At 38.5% G+C, this 7,690-nt stretch overlaps 1 long non-coding RNA gene across 1 annotated transcript in view; it reads left to right on the top strand.

Annotated features, from left to right (window-relative positions):
* LOC146453765 (uncharacterized) overlaps positions 1–7,690 on the top strand; it is an 88,339-nt gene that overhangs the window by 64,045 nt on the left and 16,604 nt on the right. The gene's annotated exons all lie outside the window — the stretch shown is intronic.

Raw genomic sequence — 7,690 nt, 5'->3', positions numbered from 1 at the left:
TATTGAGTTTATTATCTTTACCATTTTGCGGAATGGGGTTTTATGAAGTGACGGTTTCATGACATTTGGCAAAGGTGTCGCCTTTTGTTACTGCGCATGCGTTCTCTGCAACGAATGGTCCAAGAAACAAGGGTTTGTTAAGGACGGTGCCTACTAACGCTAAGGTATTTTTGCGCGTGTTGAACTATCCGCGAAAAGAGATCTTAGCAAGTGATACAGTGTTACCGGAATCCAAAAAGAAAATTTGCGGTGGTCATGCGTTTTTCAGAAATTGGTTTCAATTTGAACAAAAATGCCGTACATTGTTTCTTATCCAGTCAAGCAATATGCGATAGTTATTGCACCATGAGCTCATCAACTTGCTCCAATGTTTTGATCTTTGCTACTTTTGTCAGTGAAAAAGTGTACAAGGCATCTCTGAAGGGCTAAGTTTTCTAGGTTACCCCCCCCCCCCCACCCACCTCTCCAGGAACTGTGAAGTATCTTTTTGCGACAAAGCCTGCCAAGTATTTATTGGGGGCTTAGTCTTATTTCTCGCCATGCACGTAATATTGAAAAATTGGGCTGTGATGATATTCAAGGAGTTTTACTAGTCCAATTTTAGCCGCCAATTTGCACGAATTTTTGGAGCGATCTGCACCATTTGTGACGTGTTACATGGTTGGTCGAGACGACACAAGGACGAACAACAGAACAATGCGCCCTAACTTAAAAACATCGATGCTGAAAGATTTACGGGCCCAGTGATATAAGAGCTTTTGAAAGATTCAGGTCTACTGAAATTTCTTTGATTTGTAACCTATTACCCTGTGGCAGATAACGTAGATCAGTTTTCTCTTTAATACAAACGTAACTCACTCTCGTCCTCCTCGCCCCTCAGTGAGGCGTAAATTCGTAACTATCCCCATAACCTGCTCTCTCTCTCCAAGGGATTTTCCTATGTAGTCTCCGTGGGATTTCAAGCGATGGTTTGCCTTCTTCGCCCCCACGTTATGCACTTGTCATCGGTTTCCCTGAGGGGGTCCCTGGGCCATATGTGGGAGAATTGAAGACTTTGTCGGGACTTTGCAACAAATGCGAGCCATTGAGGAGGGGGAAATGTGGGGATTTATGACGACCTGACCTTAGGGCAGACCTTAGGGTGGAGACTTTCCATCATGAAAAGCGAGAGGAGATTGGAAACAGGTTGACTTTTCATCGATAGAAACAGTTTGGCTGAGAAGAAAGAAGAAGTATGTGTTAAAATCCCTTGTCTTTTTATGTGCATGAGATAGGCCATCCAAGTTGGACGAATGATGTCCAGTTTCTGCCTTTTGATCTCTCTAATAACCTGTTTCGTTCATGGTGCTCACATTCCATGATTTGCTTCGGACCTCAGAAAACTCTCACTCACACTCTTAGCGTCCCTCAGAAGGTTTTTGCCAGAAGTAGCATCCTATCGGCTGGTTGGTTAGAGCTTCAACAAGGTCTGTGCTTGAAGCCCAATTGTAGCGGTTTCCGTAACAGAGCTATTCTATAGGGTGAAGTAGTTGACCCCATTCCCAACCCCAAACCTCAAGAGCCAGAGACCATCTGTTGTCTAGTCTTTTCCCTGAAGCCTCGCTCTCCGTTCCTGTTGGACCTGCCAGGTGCTTGAGCCGCCGTCGGCATAGCTCTTAAGCCAGATCACAGCCCTGGTCAGGAGCCAATGACCGTGTCTTGTTTGTTTTGTATTAATTCCTCGAATGAAAAAAATTCCCGAATAAAGTTTATTTTTAGAACTACTTTTCAAGCGAGAAGGTATGATGTATTACAATTTAACTGTCATTTCTCTTCTTAGATTGGATCATTGAACTGTGGACGGTCCGAAGGTCCCCTGAGGACTGTTCTAAAAATACATCTACTCGGAAAAGGAAAGTGTCCAAGGCTTAAGTGCTGTTTACATGGAGGGAGGAGGATCCTAGCACAAGAAAGATCCAAGAAGGTGGATCAACGTTTCCATTGTTTCATGTGCAGAAATTTCGGTCGGAGTAGTTACCAAGTGGAGAAAGAAAAGAAGAAAAATTGTCGGCCTTTAGCAGCTGAACGCTCGGCTGCCGCCATGTTTGTTCTTTTTTTCCCTAGTACTAGGATCTTCCAAGCGAATCTAGTTTACATGGTGCTAGGATCTTCCTATCTCTCAGCAAAGTCGTCAGCTAGCCGGCAAGATCCTATCGCTAGGGCCAAGTACAAACTGAGAAAACATATGGCGCTAGGGTGATCTGCCTTTTAGGATCTTCCTAGTGCCAGGATCTCCCTCCATGAAAATAGCCCCTTAGTATCCAGATCACAGTCTTCTGCCCAAGGAGAGAAAAAACAAATACAAAAGCAAACGACTCATAAACAGTAAAGAGTAGGGCCTTGATGAGACTGGGGATTAAGTCATCCAGGTTGGGTGTTCTTGATTTCATACTTGGGTTTTTCTCTTTCGATGCCCTTAAAAATCCATTTCCTTGTCCTTAAGCGTTGATTCCTTGTCCAGCGTAGAATTTGTTCTTCCAGCTTCATATGACAAACCATGTGACACTATTTGACCAATGAAATAAGCCCTTTACCATATTTGGGAGCAACGCGGAAGTCCAGGGAGCGCAGGACCAAATTGCAGCCACAGAGTTCTTCATCAGGGTGCAGTTTGAAATTGTTTTGTATCTTTTATCTTTGAATTTTCGCGTTTTCGTATCTGTTGTCAATCGTGTAACCATGGGCTGACTTCATCGAGTCACAAGAGTCGCAATATGTAGGCTGCTGGGAATAGCGTGATCGCTTTGGCGTTTACGTGCAACTCAATTTGCCTGCAGATTTTCGGCATGCCAGAAGGTAAGCTTGGGACAAGTTTATGGGAACTCAACGTCGAGATAAAATAAGGTCAAGTTCTGTGCACCGCTGTCATACTTACCCTCTTCCACAAACAGCGAGCTTAAATCTAGCAGAACGTACACACTTCTGTTCCGAAGTAACCGCACGTAAAGTTTGTGAGACGGATCGCGTGACATGTACAATCTGTTTGTTAGAAACTAATTTGATTTATTTGTGAACTCTCATAACTCTTGCTGGCTATCACTGTAGTTAATTTACAGATAGGGCCGACGATCGAGAGTGAAAACAGCCGGTTGTTTTCTTTGGCCATCTTAACGTTAAGCTTACTTGTAGTTATCACATCGAAGAAAGTTTCCAAATTTGCATGCTTCTGCGAATTTTACACCCGGGGTAGTCAATCGATAATATCGATAATCGATAGCATTCGATAATAATCAATAAAAATCGATTAATTTTTTCGAAATTCGACAAAAATTGATAAAAGATTTCGTTGTGAGTAATGGATAATTATCGATTTTTGAATCAGGGCTATCGATTTTATCGATAAATATCGAATTTATCGAAACTGAATTATCGTTCCAATTTTCGAAATGGAAACACAAAAAGAAATTAAAGAACTCGCAGAGACACTTATAGCAACTTCCCTATTCGTTAAACGATAAAAATTGCTTCATTTTTTCTACAAACTTTAAGTATTACTCAGTGTGTGTTGTATTTGAAATCCAATATAGATCCCTGATTGATTATTCCACTGTTTTATTTATTTGCTTATGTAACACAATCGCATGCTCGTTGCTCTTTCACCCAGTCTTTAAAGGGAAAGATTTTCGTGACTTTTTGAGTAAAGAATATTACGAACAAATCATCTGGACGCCCCCGGGCTCGTAATCTAAATTCTTCTTGTTCCCCATATTTCTTAGGTTAAAACGTAGTTTCAAAACCAACGGAACAAAGGAAAAAGAGAAAATTTAGACGACAATGTTGAAGCCGGAATAGGAAAAATAATTTACGTTTGTAATTGAACCTGGTTAATCGAACAATAAAATCAGGAAGAAAATCGTAATGCAGTCTCTTTGGTCTCTTGTACAGTGTTTGTCAACAAATCATTTCATTTGCATGCTTCTGCGAATTTTATACCCGGGGTAGTCAATCGATAATATCGATAATCGATAGCATTCGATAATAATCAATAAAAATCGATTAATTTTTTCGAAATTCGATAAAAATTGATAAAAGATTTCGTTGTGAGTAATGGATAATTATCGATTTTTGAATCAAGGCTATCGATTTTATCGATAAATGTCGAATTTATCGAAACTGAATTATCGTTCCAATTTTCGAAATGGAAACACAAAAAGAAATTAAAGAACTCGCAGAGACACTTATAACAACTTCCCTATTCGTTAAACGATAAAAATTGCTTCATTTTTTCTACAAACTTTAAGTATTACTCAGCGTGTGTTGTATTTGAAATCCGATATAGATCCCTGATTGATTATTCCACTGTTTTATTTATTTGCTTATGTAACACAATCGCATGCTCGTTGCTCTTTCACCCAGTCTTTAAAGGGAAAGATTTTCGTGATTTTTTGAGTAAAGAATATTATGAACAAATCATCTGGACGCCCCCGGGCTCGTAATCTAAATTCTTCTTGTTCCCCATATTTCTTAGGTTAAAACGTAGTTTCAAAACCAACGGAACAAAGGAAAAAGAGAAAATTTAGACGACAACGTTGAAGCCGGAATAGGAAAAATAATTTACGTTTGTAATTGAACCTGGTTAATCGAACAATAAAATCAGGAAGAAAATCGTAATGCAGTCTCTTTGGTCTCTTGTACAGTGTTTGTCAACAAATCATTTCATTGCCGCCTTTGAAATCCACATTTAAAGAGTCACAATCAAGCGCTCCCTCAACGGAAACAGGATAATTTTTATCGATTCAATAACGATCAATGAAGCCGATACAATCGATAACATTAACACTTCGTCGGGATGTGAGTATCAAATTTTATCGATTGACCGATGAGGTCGATATCGTTTAAATTCAATTTATCGATAGATATCGATTTATCGAATGATTTTCCGATATCAATTTTTATCGATTGACTACCCCGGGTTTTACAGGAAAATGTCTGATTTATGTCATTACAAAAAAAGCTGACGTTGTGATTTTACCCTATTTCTTTGTTTGTTTGTTTGTTGTTGTCTAAATCTCTCAGGTCCAACAGCAAAATATTAAATTAATATAAAACAACTGTGAGATCAGTGGAGATTTCATATAACTAACCCCCAGTCCAGTCTAAAAAAACTTACTGTTTTAATAACGTACATAAACTTAGATGAACTTACTGTGTACAACTGGGCCCTTACTTGCAAATGAGATATTAAGTGAAAAGATAATTGTCTAGGAAAGATGAGTGATCATTGCAGACACTTTTGTCATGGTTTACAGTCAGTAAAACCTTTTTTCAACACTCATTTGCCGTGTTGATATAATCTCCTACGATTTTTGTGAAGGTGTCCTAAGATTGTGAATTAGATGAACTTGATGGTCTGTCAGAAATTACAGGAATCCTTCAACACAGATACTGTTTTGAAGAGCATACTTCCAGTACGTTAATTCAGCTGCTAAAATTTTCCTAACCTACTGTACTTTATACAAAATCTTGGATTTATTGATTGTCCATAGTTGATTTTACAATTACTGCCCAAATTTCCACGCGCTAATTGGCCTGTAGCTATTGTCTATAAGAGTACAGACAAAAAAAATGACGTCAGATGTAATGCGCGCGCTTTCTCAAAATGTCCAAAACTTGGCAGTGAAACCACTCGCCTGCGGCTCGTGGTTCCACTAGAGTGTTGAACATTTTTTGACGTCATTTTATGGTCTATAAGAGGACCATAGAAAACTGCCGTCGATATTGTTAAATATAGGTCATATTTGTAATGCATACATGAGAAATTGGAGTAATAAATTGGAGTTTTTATTCTTAAGACTGATGTCCCAATCCTTTAGGGTAAACCTTACTCAAGGTGAATTTTCACTGTCATGTAATTTTTCATGCTTTAATGGATCTGAATTTACATAAGAGGGTAATTAAGCTGTCTGTTTGTTTTTTCTAGTTTGATTTAGGCACATGAATTTACTCCTGTAAATGTATGCAAAATTATGCGACAATGAAATCCCAGCTTCATGCATTATACGTAAAAGTTAGTGGGTAATTTCTACTCACTTATTGGTTTTTTAATGTAATTTTAAAGGCCTCGCCAGTGTCCTAGTGTTGCTTTACGTGGATTCAAGATGTCATTGATGGTTTACTCTGCAGCAACTTTTGGTAAGTTTTTGTTGGTTCTTGAAATCAGTCACACTGCACAGAAAACTACCCTTAACACCTTCCATACAAGCCATCAGACAAACCTTCCTCTCCCATTACATTTTTTTAACTAAACTTTCTGTTCCAATAGTGTCTTATACATGATGATGTCATTCTTGGTATTAATGCTGGTAATGTTGATATTGTCCATGATGAGTTCATGTTTCCTACTTAATTACACTGCTCACAGTGGAAGGGAATCGCCAATGGTCGAACCTCCCTACCTGAATTTTCTTTGCCCAACATGATGACGTCCTTTGTTATTTGAAAAGTATGTGATGGAAAAATTGCCGGTGATTTTAAGCATGTACAAAAATCACTTAACCTGTTATTCAAAGCTGGGCTCAGAGAAAAGATTTAGGTATTCAAAGGGAACTGAGAACCTTTTTTCCTCCAAAGCAGATTCAGCTATTTCCCATGAGAAGTTCAACTTTCTAATTATAGTTCCACGCCATTTCCTCACTTTTCGGCTAAAAAATTTTAATTCTTCAGCATCTTTACAAGTTTTTTTCGGTTGCATGTGCATCATGTTTGGAAGATTTCTTTGCTTTTCTTCGATTAATTTTTAATTGGCTGGTGGCTTTCCTGCTGGTTTTTGTTTCAGAACAAAGCAAAACTTTGTCGGTACAGACTCACTTCATAGATTCTAACAATTGAACCTGAGCGTTAAATGAAACAGGAAGCTTTAAAGTGATTGCCTCAAATCCTCAAATATTTGTTCACTGTTGTGAAGGTTCTTAACTTACAATCTTTGTAAGCCATTTTAAAAGAAGTTATAGGTCATCCATGTTAACCGATGCCAATACATGTTGTTTCTCTTGATGGCAGAATTATATTTACACCCATAAGCAATGCATCAGTGAGGCATTGTACAGATCCGGAAAATATCTCCCTCAACAGAAGGGTTTTTTTTGCATCTCCCCATCTCCCCATCCCCCCTGGAAATTTCAGTTTACCTCTTGGCTTTTTAATTCCCTCCCCCTAGGAATTTCTGATTACCACCTTCCTTGGAGTGGGTGTGGATGCTTTCTGGAACTGCACGTTTTAAACAACAAACAAACAAATAACATTCCTTAACCTTTCTTATATTCCTCTACGAGTCCCAGATTACTAGCAAGGCTAATGCTTTGGTGTACGAAAGAAAATGTGTGATGCCATCTCACATAAGTGTTATTCAGGAGTGCATCTAAGAACCTATGTAGAAAATTCTTTTGGTTTCTATGAATCACCCATATTTGCAAGTCCATACTTACATGTAGCTAAACTATGGTCCATGTAATTCCCTTTCTTGAGAAGCTGTTTGCAATGCCACTGTAGTTGTCCCAATTAATTTCCCAGTGACTACAAGCTCAGTATGGATACAAGTTATGGCTGCATTAAGTCTGCTCTTGCATAAGTTTGTTTAAATTGAAATTTAACACATGATATAGGGATAATTTTTTTTATGTAGTTTACTTGTAAATCCATCATATTCCAAACA

Source organism: Pavona decussata, unplaced genomic scaffold, assembly GCF_977016875.1.
Source record: "Pavona decussata unplaced genomic scaffold, jaPavDecu1.1 SCAFFOLD_324, whole genome shotgun sequence".
Lineage (NCBI taxonomy): Eukaryota > Metazoa > Cnidaria > Anthozoa > Scleractinia > Agariciidae > Pavona > Pavona decussata.
The sequence above is the reverse complement of the archived record's forward strand: the minus strand, read 5'-3'. Positions and strand labels throughout refer to the sequence as shown.